The 22,663-nt window shown below is 40.5% G+C and overlaps 11 non-coding genes across 11 annotated transcripts; all 11 read left to right on the forward strand.

The window, feature by feature from the left end:
• Positions 1 to 501: 501 nt before the first annotated feature.
• On the forward strand, positions 502 to 574 carry trnar-acg. The gene has a single exon. It is a non-coding gene; the product is annotated as a tRNA-Arg (tRNA).
• A 749-nt stretch (positions 575 to 1,323) lies between these two features.
• On the forward strand, positions 1,324 to 1,396 carry trnar-acg. Its single transcript has one exon. It is a non-coding gene; the product is annotated as a tRNA-Arg (tRNA).
• Positions 1,397 to 1,981: 585 nt separating this feature from the next.
• On the forward strand, positions 1,982 to 2,054 carry trnac-aca. Its single transcript has one exon. It is a non-coding gene; the product is annotated as a tRNA-Cys (tRNA).
• A 585-nt stretch (positions 2,055 to 2,639) lies between these two features.
• trnac-aca lies at positions 2,640 to 2,712 on the forward strand. Its single transcript has one exon. It is a non-coding gene; the product is annotated as a tRNA-Cys (tRNA).
• Positions 2,713 to 3,298: 586 nt separating this feature from the next.
• On the forward strand, positions 3,299 to 3,371 carry trnar-acg. Its single transcript has one exon. It is a non-coding gene; the product is annotated as a tRNA-Arg (tRNA).
• Positions 3,372 to 5,868: 2,497 nt separating this feature from the next.
• On the forward strand, positions 5,869 to 5,941 carry trnar-acg. The gene has a single exon. It is a non-coding gene; the product is annotated as a tRNA-Arg (tRNA).
• A 1,134-nt stretch (positions 5,942 to 7,075) lies between these two features.
• trnar-acg lies at positions 7,076 to 7,148 on the forward strand. The gene has a single exon. It is a non-coding gene; the product is annotated as a tRNA-Arg (tRNA).
• Positions 7,149 to 7,734: 586 nt separating this feature from the next.
• trnar-acg lies at positions 7,735 to 7,807 on the forward strand. The gene has a single exon. It is a non-coding gene; the product is annotated as a tRNA-Arg (tRNA).
• Positions 7,808 to 8,436: 629 nt separating this feature from the next.
• On the forward strand, positions 8,437 to 8,509 carry trnar-acg. The gene has a single exon. It is a non-coding gene; the product is annotated as a tRNA-Arg (tRNA).
• Positions 8,510 to 9,378: 869 nt separating this feature from the next.
• On the forward strand, positions 9,379 to 9,450 carry trnae-uuc. The gene has a single exon. It is a non-coding gene; the product is annotated as a tRNA-Glu (tRNA).
• Positions 9,451 to 16,108: 6,658 nt separating this feature from the next.
• trnae-uuc lies at positions 16,109 to 16,180 on the forward strand. Its single transcript has one exon. It is a non-coding gene; the product is annotated as a tRNA-Glu (tRNA).
• The last annotated feature ends 6,483 nt before the right edge of the window (positions 16,181 to 22,663 follow it).

Consider the following 22,663-nt stretch of genomic DNA (forward strand, 5'->3'; position numbering starts at 1 on the left):
CTTTGTTTAATTGACTGAAATCAAGCAGGGAATGATACTGTATTAAAAAAAGATGTAGCTTTTAAATCAAACAGGCATAATGTCAACATTTAAAGATTTGTCTGTGATGTGTATTTTAAGTATGTGTCTTCCCATATGGTCTAGTGTTTAGGATTCCTGGTTTTCACCCAGGTGTCCCGGTTTCAACTCCCGGTATGGGAAAGAATATATTTTCGTTAGGTACCCACTTGTGTAACAACAGATGCAGCAGTTTCTCACAACACAACAATATTCCCTCAGCAACAGGAAATGTGACTTGTTATGTAGATTCAAATTATACATGGCTTTTTAAACGTTGAATACACTTCATGGCTGCATTTCTTGCTCTGCAGTAAAATTCATGCAACAACAGGAGGATCAAATTAAGATATGCATCTGAAACAGAGAAAAAGGAACCTTGTTGTTGAGACACTATGACTGTGTACACTGGTCTAGCTGTGACCTGACTTCAGCTTAGACGTGGGGCCAGTGGCGCAATGGATAACGTGTCTGACTACGGATCAGAAGATTCTAGGTTCGACTCCTGGCTGGCTCAATACTTTGTTTAATTGACTGAAATCAAGCTGGGAATGATACTGTATACCTTTCAGTGCTTCTGGCTGTTGTCACTTCAAACACATTTTAGACGGATTTCATCTGGACATTCCCCAACATCTCTGAGAAAAAAAATATGTCGCTTTTAAATCCAACAGGCATAATGTCAACATTTAAAGATTTGTCTGTGATGTGTATTTTAAGTTTTTGTCTTCCCATATGGTCTAGCGGTTAGGATTCCTGGTTTTCACCCAGGTGGTATGGGAAAGAATATCTTTTCGTAAGGTACCCACTTGTGTAACAACAGATGCAGCAGTTTCTCACAACACAACAATATTCCCTCAGCAAAGAAATGTGACAAGTTATGTAGATTCAAATTATACAAGGCTTTTTAAACGTTGAATAGGATTCCTGGTTTTCACCCAGGTGGCCTAGGTTCAACTCCCGGTATAAGAAATAATAACAGTTAGGTACGCACTTGTGTAACAACAGATGCAGCAGTTTCACAAAACAATATTCCCTCAGCAACAGGAAATGTGACATGTCATGTAGATTCAAATTATACAAGGCTTTTTAAACGTTGAATTCACTTAATGGCTGCATTTCTTGCTCTGCAGTAAAATTCATGCAACAACAGGAGGATCAAATTAAGATATGCATCTGAAACAGAAAACCAAGGAACCTTGTTGTTGACAGACGCTATGACTGTGTACACTGGTCTAGCTGTGACCTGACTTCAGCTTAGACGTGGGGCCAGTGGCGCAATGGATAACGTGTCTGACTACGGATCAGAAGATTCTAGGTTCGACTCCTGGCTGGCTCAATACTTTATTTAATTGACTGAAATCAAGCTGGGAATGATACTGTATACCTTTCAGTGCTTCTGGCTGTTCTCACTTTAAACACATTTTAGACGGATTTCATCTGGACATTCCCCAACATCTCTGAGAAAAAAAGATGTAGCTTTTAAATCCAACAGGCATGATGTCAACATTTAAAGATTTGTCTGTGATGTGTATTTTAAGTATGTTTCTTCCCATATGGTCTAGCGGTTAGGATTCCTGGTTTTCACCCAGGTGGCCCGGGTTCAACTCCTGGTATGGGAAAGAATATATTTTCGTTAGGTACCCACTTGTGTAACAACAGATGCAGCAGTTTCACAACACAACAATATTCCCTCAGCAACAGGAAATGTGACATGTTATGTATATTGAAATTATACAAAGCTTTTTAAACGTTGAATAAACTTCATGGCTGCATTTCTTGCTCTGCAGTAAAATTCATGCAACAACAGGAGGATCAAATTAAGATATGCATCTGAAACAGAAAACCGAGGAACCTTGTTGTTGACAGACGCCAAGACTGTGTACACTGGTCTAGCTGTGACCTGACTTCAGTTTTAGACGTGGGGCCAGTGGCACAATGGATAACGTGTCTGACTACAGATCAGAAGATTCTAGGTTCGACTCCTGGCTGGCTCAGTACTTTGTTTAATTGACTGAAATCAAGCTGTGAATGATACTGTGTACCTTTCAGTGCTTCTGGCTGTTCTCACTTCAAACACATTTTACACGGATTTCATCTGGACATTCCCCAACATCTCTGAGAAAAAAGATGTAGCTTTTAAATCCAACAGGCATAATGTCAACATTTAAAGATTTGTCTGTGATGTGTATTTTAAGTATGTGTCTTCCCATATGGTCTAGCGATTAGGATCCCTGGTTTTCACCCAGGTGGCCCGGGTTCAACTCCCGGTATGGGAAAGAATAACTTGTCATTAGGTACGCACTTGTGTAACAACAGATGCAGCAGTTTCACACAACACAACAATATTCCCTCAGCAACAGGAAATGTGACATGTTATGTATATTGAAATTATACAAAGCTTTTTAAACGTTGAATAAACTTCATGGCTGCATTTCTTGCTCTGCAGTAAAATTCATGCAACAACAGGAGGATCAAATTAAGATATGCATCTGAAACAGAAAACCGAGGAACCTTGTTGTTGACAGACGCCAAGACTGTGTACACTGGTCTAGCTGTGACCTGACTTCGTTTTAGACGTGGGGCCAGTGGCACAATGGATAACGTGTCTGACTACAGATCAGAAGATTCTAGGTTCGACTCCTGGCTGGCTCAGTACTTTGTTTAATTGACTTAAATCAAGCTGTGAATGATACTGTGTACCTTTCAGTGCTTCTGGCTGTTCTCACTTCAAACACATTTTACACGGATTTCATCTGGACATTCCCCAACATCTCTGAGAAAAAAAGATGTAGCTTTTAAATCCAACAGGCATAATGTCAACATTTAAAGATTTGTCTGTGATGTGTATTTTAAGTATGTGTCTTCCCATATGGTCTAGCGATTAGGATCCCTGGTTTTCACCCAGGTGGCCCGGGTTCAACTCCCGGTATGGGAAAGAATAACTTGTCATTAGGTACGCACTTGTGTAACAACAGATGCAGTACTTTCACAAAACACAACAATATTCACTCAGCCACAGGAAATGTGACATGTTATGTAGATTCATATTATATAACATTTTTTAAACGTTGAATACACTTCATGGCTGCATTTCTTGCTCTGCAGTAAAATTCATGCAACAACAGGAGGATCAAATTAACATATGCATCTGAAACAGAAAACAAAGGAACCTTGTTTTTGACAGATGCTATGACTGTGTACACTGGTCTAGCTGTGACCTGACTTTAGCTTAGACGTGGGGCCAGTGGCGCAATGGATAACGTGTCTGACTACGGATCAGAAGATTCTAGGTTCGACTCCTGGCTGGCTCAATAATTTATTTAATTGACTGAAATCAAGCTGGGAATGATACTGTTTACCTTTCAGTGCTTCTGGCTGTTCTCACTTCAAACACATTATAGATGGATTTCATCTGGACATTCCCCAACCTCTCTGAGAAAAAAGATGTTGCTTTTAAATCCAACAGGCATAATGTCAACATTTAAAGATTTGTCTGTGATGTGTATTTTAAGTATGTGTCTTCCCATATGGTCTAGCAGTTAGGATTCCTGGTTTTCACCCAGGTTGCCTGGGTTCAACTCCCGGTATGGGAAAGAATATCTTGTCGTTAGGTACGCACTTGTGTAACAACAGATGCAGCAGTTTCTCACAACACAACAATATTCGCTCAGGAAATGTGACATGTTATGTAGATTCAAATTATACAAGGCTTTTTAAACGTTAAATACACTTCATGGTTGCATTTCTTGCTCTGCAGTAAAATTCATGCAACAACAGGAGGATCAAATTAAGATATGCATCTGAAACAGAAAACCAAGGAACCTTGTTGTTGACAGACGCTTTGACTGTGTACATTTGTCTAGCTGTGACCTGACTTCAGCTTAGACGTGGTGCCAGTGAGGGTAGGCAACAACATCTCCTTCCCGCTGATCCTCAACACGGGGGCCCCACAAGGTGCGTTCTGAGCCCTCTCCTGTACTCCCTGTTCACCCACGACTGCGTGGCCACGCACGCCTCCAACTCAATCATCAAGTTTGCGGACGACACAACAGTGGTAGGCTTGATTACCAACAACGACGAGACGGCCTACAGGGAGGAGGTGAGGGCCCTCGGAGTGTGGTGTCAGGAAAATAACCTCACACTCAACGTCAACAAAACTAAGGAGATGATTGTGGACTTCAGGAAACAGCAGAGGGAACACCCCCTATCCACATCGATGGAACAGTAGTGGAGAGGGTAGCTAGTTTTAAGTTCCTCGGCATACACATCACAGACAAACTGAATTGGTCCACTCACACTGACAGCGTCGTGAAGAAGCGCAGCAGCGCCTATTCAACCTCAGGAGGCTGAAGAAATTCGGCTTGTCACCAAAAGCACTCACAAACTTCTACAGATGCACAATCGAGAGCATCCTGGCGGGCTGTATCACCGCCTGGTACGGCAACTGCTCCGCCCTCAACCGTAAGGCTCTCCAGAGGGTAGTGAGGACTGCACAACGCATCACCGGGGGCAAACTACCTGCCCTCCAGGACACCTACACCACCCGTTGTTACAGGAAGGCCATAAAGATCATCAAGGACATCAACCACCCGAACCAATGCCTGTTCACCCCGCTATCATCCAGAAGGCGAGGTCAGTACAGGTGCATCAAAGCTGGGACCGAGAGACTGAAAAACAGCTTCTATCTCAAGGCCATCAGACTGTTAAACAGCCACCACTAACATTGAGTGGCTGCTGCCAACACACTGTCATTGACACTGACCCAACTCCAGCCATTTTAATAATGGGAATTGATGGGAAATGATGTAAATATATCACTAGCCACTTTAAACAATGCTACCTTATATAATGTTACTTACCCTACATTATTCATCTCATATGCATATGTATATACTGTACTCTACATCATCGACTGCATCCTTATGTAACACATGTATCACTAGCCACTTTAACTATGCCACTTTGTTTACTTTGTCTACACACTCATCTCATATGTATATACTGTACTCGATACCATCTACTGTATGCTGCTCTGTACCATCACTCATTCATATATCCTTATGTACATGTTCCTTATCCCCTTACACTGTGTATAAGACAGTAGTTTTGGAATTGTTAGTTAGATTACTTGTTGGTTATCACTGCATTGTCGGAACTAGAAGCACAAGCATTTCGCTACACTCGCATTAACATCTGCTAACCATGTGTATGTGACAAATAAAATTTGATTTGATTTGATTTGAATGGATAACGTGTCTGACTACGGATCAGAAGATTCTAGGTTCGACTCCTGGCTGGCTCAATACTTTGTTTAAGTGACTGAAATCAAGCAGGGAATGATACTGTATTAAAAAAGATGTAGCTTTTAAATCAAACAGGCATAATGTCAACATTTAAAGATTTGTCTGTGATGTGTATTTTAAGTATTTTGTCTTCCCATATGGTCTAGCGGTTAGGATTCCTGGTTTTCACCCAGGTCTCCCGGGTTCAACTCCCGGTATGGGAAAGGATATCTTGTCATTAGGTACCCACTTGTGTAACAACAGATGCAGCAGTTTCTCACAACACAACAATATTCCCTCAGCAACATGAAATGTGACATGTCATGTAGATTCAAATTATACAATTTTTTTAAACGTTGAATACACTTCATGGCTGCATTTCTTGCTCTGCAGTAAAATTCATGCAACAACAGGAGGATCAAATTAAGATATGCATCTGAAACAGAAAAAAAAGGAACCTTGTTGTTGAGAGACGCTATGACTGTGTACACTTGTCTAGCTGTGACCTGACTTCAGCTTAGACGTGGGGCCAGTGGCGCAATGGATAACGTGTCTGACTACGGATCAGAAGATTCTAGGTTCGACTCCTGGCTGGCTCAATACTTTATTTAATTGACTTAAATCAAGCTGGGAATGATACTGTATACCTTTCAGTGCTTCTGGCTGTTCTCACTTCAAACACATTTTACACAGATTTCATCTGGACATTCCCCAACATCTCTGAGAAAAAAAGATGTAGCTTTTAAATCCAACAGGCATAATGTCAACATTTAAAGATTTGTCTGTGATGTGTATTTTAAGTATCTTTCTTCCCATATGGTCTAGCAGTTAGGATTCCTGCTTTTCACCCAAGGTGCCCGGGTTCAACTCCCGGTATGGGAAAGAATATCTTTTGGTGTAGGTACCACTTGTGTAACAACAGATGCAGCAGTTTCACACAACACAACAATATTCTCTCAGCAACAGGAAAACTTGTTATGTAGATTCAAATTATACAAGGCTTTTTAAACTTTGAATACACTTCATGGCTGCATTTCTTGCTCTACAGTAAAATTCATGCAACAACAGGAGGATCAAATTAAGATATGCATCTGAAACAGAAAACCAAGGAACCTTGTTTTTGACAGACGCTATGACTGTGTACATTGGTCTAGCTGTGACCTGACTTCAGCTTAGACGTGGGGCCAGTGTTGCAATGGATAACGTGTCTGAATACGGATAAGAAGATTCTAGGTTGGACTCCTGGCTGGCTCAATACTTTGTTTAATTGACTGAAATCAAGCTGGGAATGATACTGTATACCTTTCAGTGCTTCTGGCTGTTCTCACTTCAAACACATTTTAGACAGATTTCATCTGGACATTCCCCAACATCTCTGGAATCCAACAGGCGATGGTTCAACTCGGTTAGGATTCCTGGTTTTATGGGAAAGAATATATTTTCTTTAGGTACCCACTTGTGTAACAACAGATGCAGCAGTTTCTCACAACACAACAATATTCCCTCAGCAACAGGAAATGTGACTTGTTATGTAGATTAAAATTATACAAGGCTTTTTAAACGTTGAATACACTTCATGGCTGCATTTCTTGCTCTGCAGTAAAATTCATGCAACAACAGGAGGATCAAATTAACATATGCATCTGAAACAGAAAACCAAGGAACCTTTTTGCTGACAGACGCCATGACTGTGTACACTGTTCTAGCTGTGACCTGACTTCAGCTTAGACGTGGGGCCAGTGGCGCAATGGATAACGTGTCTGACTACGGATCAGAAGATTCTAGGTTCGACTCCTGGCTGGCTCAATACTTTATTTAATTGACTGAAATCAAGCTGGGAATGATACTGTATGCCTTTCAGTGCTTCTGGCTGTTCTCACTTCAAACACATTTTAGACAGATTTCATCTGGACATTCCCCAACATCTCTGAGAAAAAAAGATGTAGTTTTTGAATCCAACAGGCATGATGTCAACATTTAAAGATTTGTCTGTGATGTGTATTTTATGTACATGTCTTCCCATATGGTCTAGCGGTTAGGATTCCTGGTTTTCACCCAGGTGGCCTGGGTTCAACTCCCGGTATGGGAAAGAATAACTTGTCATTAGGTACGCACTTGTGTAACAACAGATGCAGTACTTTCACACAACACAACAATATTCACTCAGCAACAGGAAATGTGACATGTTATGTAGATTCATATTATATAATGTTTTTTAAACGTTGAATACACTTCATGGCTGCATTTCTTGCTCTGCAGTAAAATTCATGCAACAACAGGAGGATCAAATTAACATATGCATCTGAAACAGAAAACCAAGGAACCTTTTTGCTGACAGACGCCATGACTGTGTACACTGTTCTAGCTGTGACCTGACTTCAGCTTAGACGTGGGGCCAGTGGCGCAATGGATAACGTGTCTGACTACGGATCAGAAGATTCTAGGTTCGACTCCTGGCTGGCTCAATACTTTATTTAATTGACTGAAATCAAGCTGGGAATGATACTGTATACCTTTCAGTGCTTCTGGCTGTTCTCACTTCAAAACACATTTTAGACGGATTTCATCTGGACATTCCCCAACATCTCTGAGAAAAAAAGATGTAGCTTTGAAATCCAACAGGCATAATGTCAACATTTAAAGATTTGTCTGTGATGTGTATTTTAAGTATGTGTCTTCCCATATGGTCTAGCGGTTAGGATTCCTGGTTTTCACACAGGTGGCCTGGGTTCAACTCCCGGTATGGTAAAGATCATCTTATCGTTAGGTACCCACTTGTGTTATAACAGATGCAGCAGTTTCACACAACACAACAATATTCCCTCAGCAACAGGAAATGTGACATGTTATGTATAAAAGCTTCTGCTAAATGGCATATATTATTATTATTATTATTATTATGTATATACAAAGCTTTTTAAACGTTGAATACACTTCATGGCTGCATTTCTTGCTCTGCAGTAAAATTCATGCAACAACAGGAGGATCAAATTAAGATATGCATCTGAAACAGAAAACCAAGGAACCTTGTTGTTGACAGACGCCATGACTGTGTACACTGGTCTAGCTGTGACCTGACTTCAGCTTAGATGTGGGGCCAGTGGCGCAATGGATAACGTGTCTGACTACGGATCAGAAGATTCTAGGTTCGACTCCTGGCTGGCTCAATACTTTATTTAATTGACTGAAATCAAGCTGGGAATGATACTGTATACCTTTCAGTGCTTCTGGCTGTTCTCACTTCAAACACATTTTAGACAGATTTCATCTGGACATTCCCCAACATCTCTGAGAAAAAAAGATGTAGTTTTTGAATCCAACAGGCATGATGTCAACATTTAAAGATTTGTCTGTGATGTGTATTTTAAGTATATGTCTTCCCATATGGTCTAGCGGTTAGGATTCCTGGTTTTCACCCAGGTGGCCGTGTTCAACTCCCGGTATGGGAAAGAACATATTTTCTTTAGGTACCCACTTGTGTAACAACAGATGCAGCAGTTTCTCACAACACAACAATATTCCCTCAGCAACAGGAAATGTGACTTGTTATGTAGATTAAAATTATACAAGGCTTTTTAAACGTTGAATACACTTCATGGCTGCATTTCTTGCTCTGCAGTAAAATTCATGCAACAACAGGAGGATCAAATTAACATATGCATCTGAAACAGAAAACCAAGGAACCTTTTTGTTGACAGACGCTATGACTGTGTACACTGGTCTAGCTGTGACCTGACTACAGTTTAGATGTGGGGCCAGTGGCGCAATGGATAACGTGTCTGACTACGGATAAGAAGATTCTAGGTTTGACTCCTGGCTGGCTCAGTACTTTATTTAATTGACTGAAATCAAGCTGGGAATGATACTGTATACTTTTCAGTGCTTCTGGCTGTTGTCACTTCAAACACATTTTAGACGGATTTCATCTGGACATTCCCCAACATCTCTGAGAAAAAAAGATGTTGCTTTTAAATCCAACAGGTATAATGTCAACATTTAAAGATTTGTCTGTGATGTGTATTTTAAGTATGTGTCTTCCCATATGGTCTAGCGGTTAGGATTCCTGGTTTTCACCCAGGTGGCCCGGGTTCAACTCCCGGTATGGGAAAGAATAACTTGTCATTAGGTACGCACTTGTGTAACAACAGATGCAGTACTTTCACACAACACAACAATATTCACTCAGCAACAGGAAATGTGACATGTTATGTAGATTCATATTATATAACGTTTTTTAAACGTTGAATACACTTCATGGCTGCATTTCTTGCTCTGCAGTAAAATTCATGCAACAACAGGAGGATCAAATTAACATATGCATCTGAAACAGAAAACCAAGGAACCTTGTTTTTGAGAAACGCTATGACTGTGTACACTGGTCTAGCTGTGACCTGACTTCAGCTTAGACGTGGTGCCACTGGCGCAATGGATAACGTGTCTGACTATGGATCAGAAGATTCTAGGTTCGACTCCTGGCTGTCTCAATACTTTGTTTAATTGACTGAAATCAAGCAGGGAATGATACTCTATTAAAAAAAAGATGTAGCTTTTAAATCAAACAGGCATAATGTCAACATTTAAAGATTTGACTGTGATGTGTATTTTAAGTATGTTTCTTCCCATATGGTCTAGCGGTAAGGATTCCTGGTTTTCACCCAGGTGGCCAGGTTTCAATTCCCGGTATGAGAAATAATATATTGTCGTTAGGTACGTACTTGTGTAACAACAGATGCAGCAGTTTCTCACAACACAACAATATTCCCTCAGCAACAGGAAATGTGACTTGTTATGTAGATTCAAATTATACAAAGCTTTTTAAACGTTGAATACACTTCATGGCTGCATTTCTTGCTCTGCAGTAAAATTCATGCAACAACAGGAGGATCAAATTAACATATGCATCTGAAACAGAAAACCAAGGAACCTTGTTGTTGAGAAACGCTATGACTGTGTACACTGGTCTAGCTGTGACCTGACTTCAGCTCAGACGTGGGGCCACTGGCGCAATGGATAACGTGTCTGACTACGGATCAGAAGATTCTATATTCGACTCCTGGCTGTCTCAATACTTTGTTTAATTGACTGAAATCAAGCAGGGAATGATACTGTATTAAAAAAAAGATGTAGCTTTTAAATCAAACAGGCATAATGTCAACATTTAAAGATTTGACTGTGATGTGTATTTTAAGTATGTTTCTTCCCATATGGTCTAGCGGTAAGGATTCCTGGTTTTCACCCAGGTGGCCAGGTTTCAATTCCCGGTATGAGAAAGAATACACTGGTCTAGCTGTGACCTGACTTCAGCTTAGACGTGCGGCCAGTGGCGCAATGCATAATGTGTCTGACTACGGATCAGAATATTCTATGTTCGTCTCCTGGCTGGGTCAATACATTATTTAATTGACTGAAATCAAGCTGGGAATGATACTGTATAACTTTCAGTGCTTCTGGCTGTTCTCACTTCAAACACATTTTAGACGGATTTCATCTGGACATTCCCCAACATCTCTGAGAAAAAAAGATGTAGCTTTTGAATCCAACAGGCATAATGTCAACATTTAAAGATTTGTCTGTGATGTGTATTTTAAGTATGTGTCTTCCCATATGGTCTAGCGGTTAGGATTCCTGGTTTTCACTCTGGTGGCCCGGGTTCGACTCCCGGTATGGGAAAGAATATCTTGTCGTTAGGTAAGCACTTGTGTAACAAAATATGCAGTGCTTTCACACAACACAACAGTATTCCCTCAGCAACAGGAAATGTTAAACTTCATGTATATTCATATTATACAAGAGTTTTTAAACGTTGAATACACTTCATGGCTGCATTTCTTGCTCTGCAGTAAAATTCATGCAACAACAGGAGGATCAAATGAAGATATGCATCTGAAACAGAAAACCAAGGAACCTTGTTATTGACAGACGCTATGACTGTGTACACTGGTCTAGCTGTGACCTGACTTCAGTTTAAATGTGTGGCCAGTGGCGCAATGGATAAAGTGTCTGACTACGGATCAGAAGATTCTAGGTTCAACTCCTGACTGGCTCAATACTTTATTGAATTGACCGAAATCATCTGGACATTCCCCAACATCTCTGAGAAAAAAAGATGTCACTTTTAAATCCAACAGGCATAATGTCAACATTTAAAGATTTGTCTGTGATGTGTATTTTTCAGTATGTGTCTTCCCATATGGTCTAGCGGTTAGGATTCCTGGTTTTCACCCCCGGGTTCAACTCCCGTTATGGGAAAGAATATATTTTCGTAGGGTATCCACTTGTGTAACAACAGATGCAGCAGTTTCTCACAACACAACAATATTCCCTCAGCAACAGGAAATGTGACATGTTATGTAGATTCAAATTATACAAGGGTTTTTAAACGTTGAATACACTTCATGGCTGCATTTCTTGCTCTGCAGTAAAATTCATGCAACAACAGGAGGATCAAATTAAGATATGCATCTGAAACAGAAAACCAAGGAACCTTGTTTTTGACAGACGCTATGACTGTGTAAACTGGTCTAGCTGTGACCTGACTTCAACTTAGACGTGGTGCCAGTGGCGCAATGGATAATGTGTCTAATTACAGAGAAGAACATTCAAGGTTTGACTCCTGGCTGCCTCAATAGTTTATTTAATTGACTGAAATCAAGCTGGGAATGATACTGTAAACCTTTCAGTGCTTCTGGCTGTTCTCACTTCAAACACATTTTAGACGGATTTCATCTGGACATTCCCCGACATCTCTGAGAACAAAATATTTAGCTTTTAAATCCAACAGGCATGATGTCAACATCTAAAGATTTGTCTGTGATGTGTGTATTAACTATGTGTCTTCCCATATGGTCTAGCGGTTAGGATTCCTGGTTTTCACCCAGCTGGCCCGGGTTCAACTCCCGGTATGGGAAAGAATATATTTTTGTTATGTTACCCACTTGTGTAACAACAGATGCAGCAGTTTCTCACAACACAACAATATTCGCTCAGGAAATGTGACATGTTATGTAGATTCAAATTATACAAGGCTTTTTAAACGTTAAATACACTTCATGGTTGCATTTCTTGCTCTGCAGTAAAATTCATGCAACAACAGGAGGATCAAATTAAGATATGCATCTGGAAACAGCAGAGGGAACACCCCCCTATCCACATCGATGGAACAGTAGTGGAGAGGGTAGCTAGTTTTAAGTTCCTCGGCATACACATCACAGACAAACTGAATTGGTCCACTCACACTGACAGCGTCGTGAAGAAGGCGCAGCAGCGCCTATTCAACCTCAGGAGGCTGAAGAAATTGGCTTGTCACCAAAAGCACTCACAAACTTCTACAGATGCACAATCGAGAGCATCCTGGCGGGCTGTATCACCGCCTGGTACGGCAACTGCTCCGCCCTCAACCGTAAGGCTCTCCAGAGGGTAGTGAGGACTGCACAACGCATCACCGGGGGCAAACTACCTGCCCTCCAGGACACCTACACCACCCGTTGTTACAGGAAGGCCATAAAGATCATCAAGGACATCAACCACCCGAACCACTGCCTGTTCACCCCGCTATCATCCAGAAGGCGAGGTCAGTACAGGTGCATCAAAGCTGGGACCGAGAGACTGAAAAACAGCTTCTATCTCAAGGCCATCAGACTGTTAAACAGCCACCACTAACATTGAGTGGCTTCTGCCAACACACTGTCATTGACACTGACCCAACTCCAGCCATTTTAATAATGGGAATTGATGGGAAATGATGTAAATATATCACTAGCCACTTTAAACAATGCTACCTTATATAATGTTACTTACCCTACATTATTCATCTCATATGCATATGTATATACTGTACTCTACATCATCGACTGCATCCTTATGTAACACATGTATCACTAGCCACTTTAACTATGCCACTTTGTTTACTTTGTCTACACACTCATCTCATATGTATATACTGTACTCGATACCATCTACTGTATGCTGCTCTGTACCATCACTCATTCATATATCCTTATGTACATGTTCCTTATCCCCTTACACTGTGTATAAGACAGTAGTTTTGGAATTGTTAGTTAGATTACTTGTTGGTTATCACTGCATTGTCGGAACTAGAAGCACAAGCATTTCGCTACACTCTCATTAACATCTGCTAACCATGTGTATGTGACGAATAACATTTGATTTGATTTGATTTGAATGGATAACGTGTCTGACTACGGATCAGAAGATTCTAGGTTCGACTCCTGGCTGGCTCAATACTTTGTTTAATTGACTGAAATCAAGCAGGGAATGATACTGTATTAAAAAAGATGTAGCTTTTAAATCAAACAGGCATAATGTCAACATTTAAAGATTTGTCTGTGATGTGTATTTTAAGTATGTGTCTTCCCATATGGTCTAGCAGTTAGGATTCCTGGTTTTCACCCAGGTTGCCTGGGTTCAACTCCCGGTATGGAAAAGAATATCTTGTCGTTAGGTAATCACTTGTGTAACAAAAGATGCAGCAGTTTCTCAGAACACAACAGTATTCCCTCAGGAAATGTTAAATTTTATGTAGATTCAAATTATACAAGGGTTTTTAAACGTTGAATAGGATTCCTGGTTTTCACCCAGGTGGTATGGGAATGAATATCTTTTCGTAAGGTACCCACTTGTGTAACAACAGATGCAGCAGTTTCTCACAACACAACAATATTCCCTCAGCAACAGGAAATGTGACAAGTTATGTAGATTCAAATTATACAAGGCTTTTTAAACGTTGAATAGGATTCCTGGTTTTCACCCAGGTGGCCTAGGTTCAACTCCCGGTATCAGAAAGAATAACTTGTCGTTAGGTACGCACTTGTGTAACAACAGATGCAGCAGTTTCACAAAACAATATTCCCTCAGCAACAGGAAATGTGACATGTTATGTATATTCAAATTATACAAAGCTTTTTAAACGTTGAATAAACTTCATGGCTGCATTTCTTGCTCTGCAGTAAAATTCATGCAACAACAGGAGGATCAAATTAAGATATGCATCTGAAACAGAAAACCAAGGAACCTTGTTATTGACAGACGCTACACTGGTCTAGCTGTGACCTGACTTCAGCTTAAATGTGTGGCCAGTGGCGCAATGGATAAAGTGTCTGCCTACGGATAAGAAGATTCTAGGTTCAACTCCTGGCTGGCTCAATACTTTATTGAATTGACCAAAATCAATTTATTGAATTGACCGAAATCATCTGGACATTCCCCAACATCTCTGAGAAAAAAAGATGTCGCTTTTCAATCCAACAGGCATAATGTCAACATTTAAAGATTTGTCTGTGATGTGTATTTTTCAGTATGTGTCTTCCCATATGGTCTAGCGGTTAGGATTCCTGGTTTTCACCCGGGCCCGGGTTCAACTCCCGTTATGGGAAAGAATATATTTTCGTAGGGTATCCACTTGTGTAACAACAGATGCAGCAGTTTCTCACAACACAACAATATTCCCTCAGCAACAGGAAATGTGACAAGTTATGTAGATTCAAATTATACAAGGCTTTTTAAACGTTGAATAGGATTCCTGGTTTTCACCCAGTAAAATTCTGCAGGTTCAACTCCCGGTATCAGAAAGAATAACTTGTCGTTAGGTACGCACTTGTGTAACAACAGATGCAGCAGTTTCACAAAACAATATTCCCTCAGCAACAGGAAATGTGACATGTTATGTATATTCAAATTATACAAAGCTTTTTAAACGTTGAATAAACTTCATGGCTGCATTTCTTGCTCTGCAGTAAAATTCATGCAACAACAGGAGGATCAAATTAAGATATGCATCTGAAACAGAAAACCAAGGAACCTTGTTATTGACAGACGCTACACTGGTCTAGCTGTGACCTGACTTCAGCTTAAATGTGTGGCCAGTGGCGCAATGGATAAAGTGTCTGACTACGGATCAGAAGATTCTAGGTTCAACTCCTGGCTGGCTCAATACTTTATTGAATTGACCAAAATCAATTTATTGAATTCAAACACGAAATCATCTGGACATTCCCCAACATCTCTGAGAAAAAAGATGTCGCTTTTCAATCCAACAGGCATAATGTCAACATTTAAAGATTTGTCTGTGATGTGTATTTTTCAGTATGTGTCTTCCCATATGGTCTAGCGGTTAGGATTCCTGGTTTTCAGGTGGCCCGGGTTCAACTCCCGTTATGGGAAAGAATATATTTTCGTAGGGTATCCACTTGTGTAACAACAGATGCAGCAGTTTCTCACAACACAACAATATTCCCTCAGCAACAGGAAATGTGACATGTTATGTAGATTCAAATTATACAAGGGTTTTTAAACGTTGAATACACTTCATGGCTGCATTTCTTGCTCTGCAGTAAAATTCATGCAACAACAGGAGGATCAAATTAAGATATGCATCTGAAACAGAAAACCAAGGAACCTTGTTTTTGACAGACGCTATGACTGTGTAAACTGGTCTAGCTGTGACCTGACTTCAACTTAGACGTGGTGCCAGTGGCGCAATGGATAATGTGTCTAATTACAGAGAAGAACATTCAAGGTTTGACTCCTGGCTGCCTCAATAGTTTATTTAATTGACTGAAATCAAGCTGGGAATGATACTGTAAACCTTTCAGTGCTTCTGGCTGTTCTCACTTCAAACACATTTTAGACGGATTTCATCTGGACATTCCCCGACATCTCTGAGAACAAAATATTTAGCTTTTAAATCCAACAGGCATGATGTCAACATTTAAAGATTTGTCTGTGATGTGTGTATTAACTATGTGTCTTCCCATATGGTCTAGCGGTTAGGATTCCTGGTTTTCACCCAGGTGGCCCGGGTTCAACTCCCGGTATGGGAAAGAATATATTTTCGTTAGGTACCCACTTGTGTATCAACAGATGCAGCAGTTTCTCACAACACAACAATATTCCCTCAGCAACAGGAAATGTGACTTGTTATGTAGATTCAAATTATATAAGGCTTTTTAAACGTTGAATACACTTCATGGCTGCATTTCTTGCTCTGCAGTAAAATTCATGCAACAACAGGAGGATCAAATGATACTGTATACCTTTCTGTGCTTCTGGCTGTTCTCACTTCAAACACATTATAGATGGATTTCATCTGGACATTCCCCAACATCTCTGAGAAAAAATATGTAGTTTTTGAATCCAACAGGCATAATGTCAACATTTAAAGATTTGTCTGTGATGTGTATTTTAAGTATGTGTCTTCCCATATGGTCTAGCGGTTAGGATTCCTGGATTTCACCCATGTGGCCCGGGTTCAACTCCCGGTATGGGAAAGAATATCTTTTCGTTAGGTACCCACTTGTGTAACAACAGATGCAGCAGTTTCACACAACACAACAATATTCCCTCAGCAACAGGAAATGTGACATGTTATGTATATTGAAATTATACAAAGCTTTTTAAACGTTGAATAAACTTCATGGCTGGATTTCTTGTTCTGCAGTAAAATTCATGCAACACCAGGAGGATCAAATTAAGATATGCATCTGAAACAGAAAAAAAAATAACCTTGTTGAGAGACGCTATGACTGTGTACACTTGTCTAGCTGTGACCTGACTTCAGCTTTGACGTGGGGCCAGTGGCGCAATGGATAACGTTTCTGACTATGGATCAGAAGATTCTAGTTTTGACTCCTGGCTGGCTCAATACTTTGTTTAATAGACTGAAATCAAGCTGGGAATGATACTGTATACCTTTCAGTGCTTCTGGCTGTTCTCACTTCAAACACATTTTAGACGGATTTCATGTGGACATTCCCCAACATCTCTGAGAAAAAAAGATGTAGCTTCCAATAGGCATGATGTCAACATTTAAAGATTTGTCTGGGATTGGTATTTTAAGTATGTGTCTTCCCATATGGTCTAGCGGTTAGGATTCCTGGTTTTCACCCAGGTGGCCGGTTTCAACTCCCGGTATGGGAAAGAATATATTTTCTTTAGGTACCCACTTGTGTAACAACAGATGCAGCAGTTTCTCACAACACAACAATATTCACTCAGCAACAGGAAATGTGACATGATATGTAGATTCAAATTATATAAGGTTTTTTAAACGTTGAATACACTTAATGGCTGAATTTCTTAAAGATTTAATGATTTGTCTGTGATGTGTATTTTAAGTATGCGACTTCCCATATGGTCTAACAGTTAGGATTCCTGGTTTTCACCCAGGTTTCCTGGGTTCAACTCCCGGTATGGGAAAGAATATCTTGTCGTTAGGTACGCACTTGTATAACAACAGATGCAGCAGTTTCTCACAACTGTAAAAATATTCCCTCAGCAACAGGAAATGAGACATGTTATGTAGATTCAAATTATACAATTATTTTTAAACGTTGAATACACTTCATGGCTGCATTTCTTGCTCTGCAGTAAAATTCATGCAACAACAGGAGGATCAAATTAAGATATGCATCTGAAACAGAAAACCAAGGAACCTTGTTGTTGACAGACGCCATGACTGTGTACACTGGTCTAGCTGTGACCTGACTACTGCTTAGACCTGGGGCCAGTGACGCAATGGATAACGTGTCTGACTACGGATCAGAAGATTCTAGGTTCGACTCCTGGCTGGCTCAATACTTTATTTAATTGACTGAAATCAAGCTGGGAATGATACTGTATTAAAAAAATATGTAGCTTTTAAATCAAACAGGCATAATGTCAACATTAAAAGATTTGACTGTGATGTGTATTTTACGTATATGTCTTCCCATATGGTCTAGCGGTTAGGATTCCTGGTTTTCACCCAGGTGGTATGGGAAAGAATATCTTTTCGTAAGGTACCCACTTGTGTAACAACAGATGCAGCAGTTTCTCACAACACAACAATATTCCCTCAGCAACAGGAAATGTTAAATTTTATGTAGATTCAAATTATACAAGGGTTTTTAAACGTTGAATAGGATTCCTGGTTTTCACCCAGGTGCCCCGGGTTCAACTCCCGGTATGGGAAAGAATATATTTTCGTTAGGTACGCACTTGTGTAACAACAGATGCAGCAGTTTCTCACAACACAACAATATTCTCTCAGAAACAGGAAAAGTCATGTAGATTCAAATTATACAAGGCTTTTTAAACTTTGAATACACTTCATGGCTGCATTTCTTGCTCTACAGTAAAATTCATGCAACAACAGGAGGATCAAATTAAGATATGCATCTGAAACAGAAAACCAAGGAACCTTGTTGTTGACCGACGCTATGACTGTGTACACTGGTCTAGCTGTGACCTGACTTAAGCTTGGACATGGTGCCAGTGGCGCAATGGATAACGTGTCTGACTACGGATCAGAAGATTCTAGGTTCGACTCCTGGCTGGCTCATTACTTTGTTTAATTGACTGAAATCAAGCTGGGAATGATACTGTATACCTTTCAGTGCTTCTGGCTGTTCTCACTTCAAACACATTTTAGACGGATTTCATCTGGACATTCCCCAACATCTCTGAGAAAAAAAGATGTAGCTTTTAAATCCAACAGGCATAATGTCAACATTTAAAGATTTGTCTGTGATGTGAATTTTTAAGTATGTATCTTCCCATATGTTCTAGCGGTTAGGATTCCTGGTTTTCACCCAGGTGGCCTGGGTTCAACTCCCGGTATGGGAAACAATATATTTTCGTTAGGTACCCACTTGTGTAACAACAGATGCAGCAGTTTCTCACAACACAACAATATTCCCTCAGCAACAGGAAATGTGACTTGTTATGTAGATTCAAATTATACAAAGCTTTTTAAACGTTGAATACACTTCATGGCTGCATTTCTTGCTCTGCAGTAAAATTCATGCAACAACAGGAGGATCAAATTAAGATATGCATCTGAAACAGAAAACCAAGGAACCTTGTTGTCGACAGACTGTGTACACTGGTCTAGCTGTGACCTGACTTCAGCTTAGACGTGGGGCCAGTGGCGCAATGGATAACGTGTCTGACTACGGATCAGAATATTCAAAATTTGACTCCTGTAGATTCAAATTATACAAAGCTTTTTAAACGTTGAATACACTTCATGGCTGCATTTCTTGCTCTGCAGTAAAATTCATGCAACAACAGGAGGATCAAATTAAGATATGCATCTGAAACAGAAAACCAAGGAACCTTGTTGTTGACAGACGCTATGACTGTCTACACTGGTCTAGCTGTGACCTTACTTCAGCTTAGACGTGGGGTCAGTGGTGCAATGGATAAAGTGTCTGACTACGGATCAGAAGATTCTAGGTTCGACTCCTGGCTGGCTCAATACTATACTTAATTGACTGAAATCAAGCTGGGAACGATACTGTTTACCTTTCAGTGCTTCTGGCTGTTCTCACTTTAAACACATTTTAGACGGATTTCATCTGGACATTCCCCAACATCTCTGAGAAAAAAGATGTAGTTTTTGAATCCAACAGGCATAATGTCAACATTTAAAGATTTGTCTGTGATGTGTATTTTAAGTATGTGTCTTCCCATATGGTCTAGCAGTTAGGATTCCTGGTTTTCACCCAGGTGGCCCGGGTTCAACTCCCGGTATGGGAAAGAATAACTTGTCATTAGGTAAGCACTTGTGTAACAACTAATGCAGTAATTTCACACAACACAACAATATTCACTCAGCAACAGGAAATGTGACATGTTATGTAGATTCATATTATATAACGTTTTTTAAACGTTGAATACACTTCATGGCTGCATTTCTTGCTCTGCAGTAAAATTCATGCAACAACAGGAGGATCAAATTAACATATGCATCTGAAACAGAAAACCAAGGAACCTTTTTGTTGAGAAACGCTATGACTGTGTACACTGGTCTAGCTGTGACCTGACTTCATCTTAGACGTGGTGCCAGTGGCGCAATGGATAACTTGTTTGACTACGGATTAGAAGATTCTAGGTTCGACTCCTGGCTGTCTCAATACTTTGTTTAATTGACTGAAATCAAGCAGGGAATGATACTGTATTAAAAAAAGATGTAGCTTTTATATCAAACAGGCATAATGTCAACATTTAAAGATTTGACTGTGATGTGTATTTTAAGTATGTTTCTTCCCATATGGTCTAGCGGTTAGGATTCCTGGTTTTCACCCAGGTGGCCAGGTTTCAACTCCCGGTATGGGAAAGAATATATTGTCGTTAGGTACCCACTTGTGTAACAACAGATGCAGCAGTTTCTCACAACACAACAATATTCCCTCAGCAACAGGAAATGTGACTTGTTATGTAGATTCAAATTATACATGGCTTTTTAAACGTTGAATACACTTCATGGCTGCATTTCTTGCTCTGCAGTAAAATTCATGCAACAACAGGAGGATCAAATTAAGATATGCATCTGAAACAGAAAACCAAGGAACCTTGTTGTTGACAGACGCTATGACTGTGTACATTTGTCTAGCTGTGACCTGACTTCAGCTTAGACGTGGTGCCAGTGAGGGTAGGCAACAACATCTCCTCCCCGCTGATCCTCAACACGGGGGCCCCACAAGGGTGCGTTCTGAGCCCTCTCCTGTACTCCCTGTTCACCCACGACTGGCGTGGCCACGCACGCCTCCAACTCAATCATCAAGTTTGCGGACGACACAACAGTGGTAGGCTTGATTACCAACAACGACGAGACGGCCTACAGGGAGGAGGTGAGGGCCCTCGGAGTGTGGTGTCAGGAAAATAACCTCACACTCAACGTCAACAAAACTAAGGAGATGATTGTGGACTTCAGGAAACAGCAGAGGGAACACCCCCTATCCACATCGATGGAACAGTAGTGGAGAGGGTAGCTAGTTTTAAGTTCCTCGGCATACACATCACAGACAAACTGAATTGGTCCACTCACACTGACAGCGCGTGAAGAAGGCGCAGCAGCGCCTATTCAACCTCAGGAGGCTGAAGAAATTCGGCTTGTCACCAAAAGCACTCACAAACTTCTACAGATGCACAATCGAGAGCATCCTGGCGGGCTGTATCACCGCCTGGTACGGCAACTGCTCCGCCCTCAACCGTAAGGCTCTCCAGAGGGTAGTGAGGACTGCACAACGCATCACCGGGGGCAAACTACCTGCCCTCCAGGACACCTACACCACCCGTTGTTACAGGAAGGCCATAAAGATCATCAAGGACATCAACCACCCGAACCACTGCCTGTTCACCCCGCTATCATCCAGAAGGCGAGGTCAGTACAGGTGCATCAAAGCTGGGACCGAGAGACTGAAAAACAGCTTTTATCTCAAGGCCATCAGACTGTTAAACAGCCACCACTAACATTGAGTGGCTGCTGCCAACACACTGTCATTGACACTGACCCAACTCCAGCCATTTTAATAATGGGAATTGATGGGAAATTATGTAAATATATCACTAGCCACTTTAAACAATGCTACCTTATATAATGTTACTTACCCTACATTATTCATCTCATATGCATATGTATATACTGTACTCTACATCATCGACTGCATCCTTATGTAACACATGTATCACTAGCCACTTTAACTATGCCACTTTGTTTACTTTGTCTACACACTCATCTCATATGTATATACTGTACTCGATACCATCTACTGTATGCTGCTCTGTACCATCACTCATTCATATATCCTTATGTACATGTTCCTTATCCCCTTACACTGTGTATAAGACAGTAGTTTTGGAATTGTTAGTTAGATTACTTGTTGGTTATCACTGCATTGTCGGAACTAGAAGCACAAGCATTTCGCTACACTCTCATTAACATCTGCTAACCATGTGTATGTGACAAATAAAATTTGATTTGATTTGATTTGAATGGATAACATGTCTGACTACGGATCAGAAGATTCTAGGTTCGACTCCTGGCTGGCTCAATACTTTGTTTAATTGACTGAAATCAAGCAGGGAATGATACTGTATTAAAAAAAGATGTAGCTTTTAAATCCAACAGGCATGATGTCAACATTTAAAGATTTGTCTGTGATGTGTATTTTAAGTATGTGTCTTCCCATATGGTCTAGCGGTTAGGATTCCTGGTTTTCACCCAGGTGGCCTGGGTTCAACTCCTGGTATGGGAAAGAATATATTTTCGTTAGGTACCCACTTGTGTAACAACAGATGCAGCAGTTTCACACAACACAACAATATTCCCTCAGCAACAAGAAATGTGACATGTTATGTATATTCAAATTATACAAAGCTTTTTAAACGTTGAATAAACTTCATGGCTGCATTTCTTGCTCTGCAGTAAAATTCATGCAACAACAGGAGGATCAAATTAAGATATGCATCTGAAACAGAAAACCAAGGAACCTTGTTATTGACAGACGCTACACTGGTCTAGCTGTGACCTGACTTCAGCT

The sequence above is a fragment of the Oncorhynchus gorbuscha genome, unplaced genomic scaffold, assembly GCF_021184085.1.
Source record: "Oncorhynchus gorbuscha isolate QuinsamMale2020 ecotype Even-year unplaced genomic scaffold, OgorEven_v1.0 Un_scaffold_1128, whole genome shotgun sequence".
Classification (NCBI taxonomy): domain Eukaryota; kingdom Metazoa; phylum Chordata; class Actinopteri; order Salmoniformes; family Salmonidae; genus Oncorhynchus; species Oncorhynchus gorbuscha.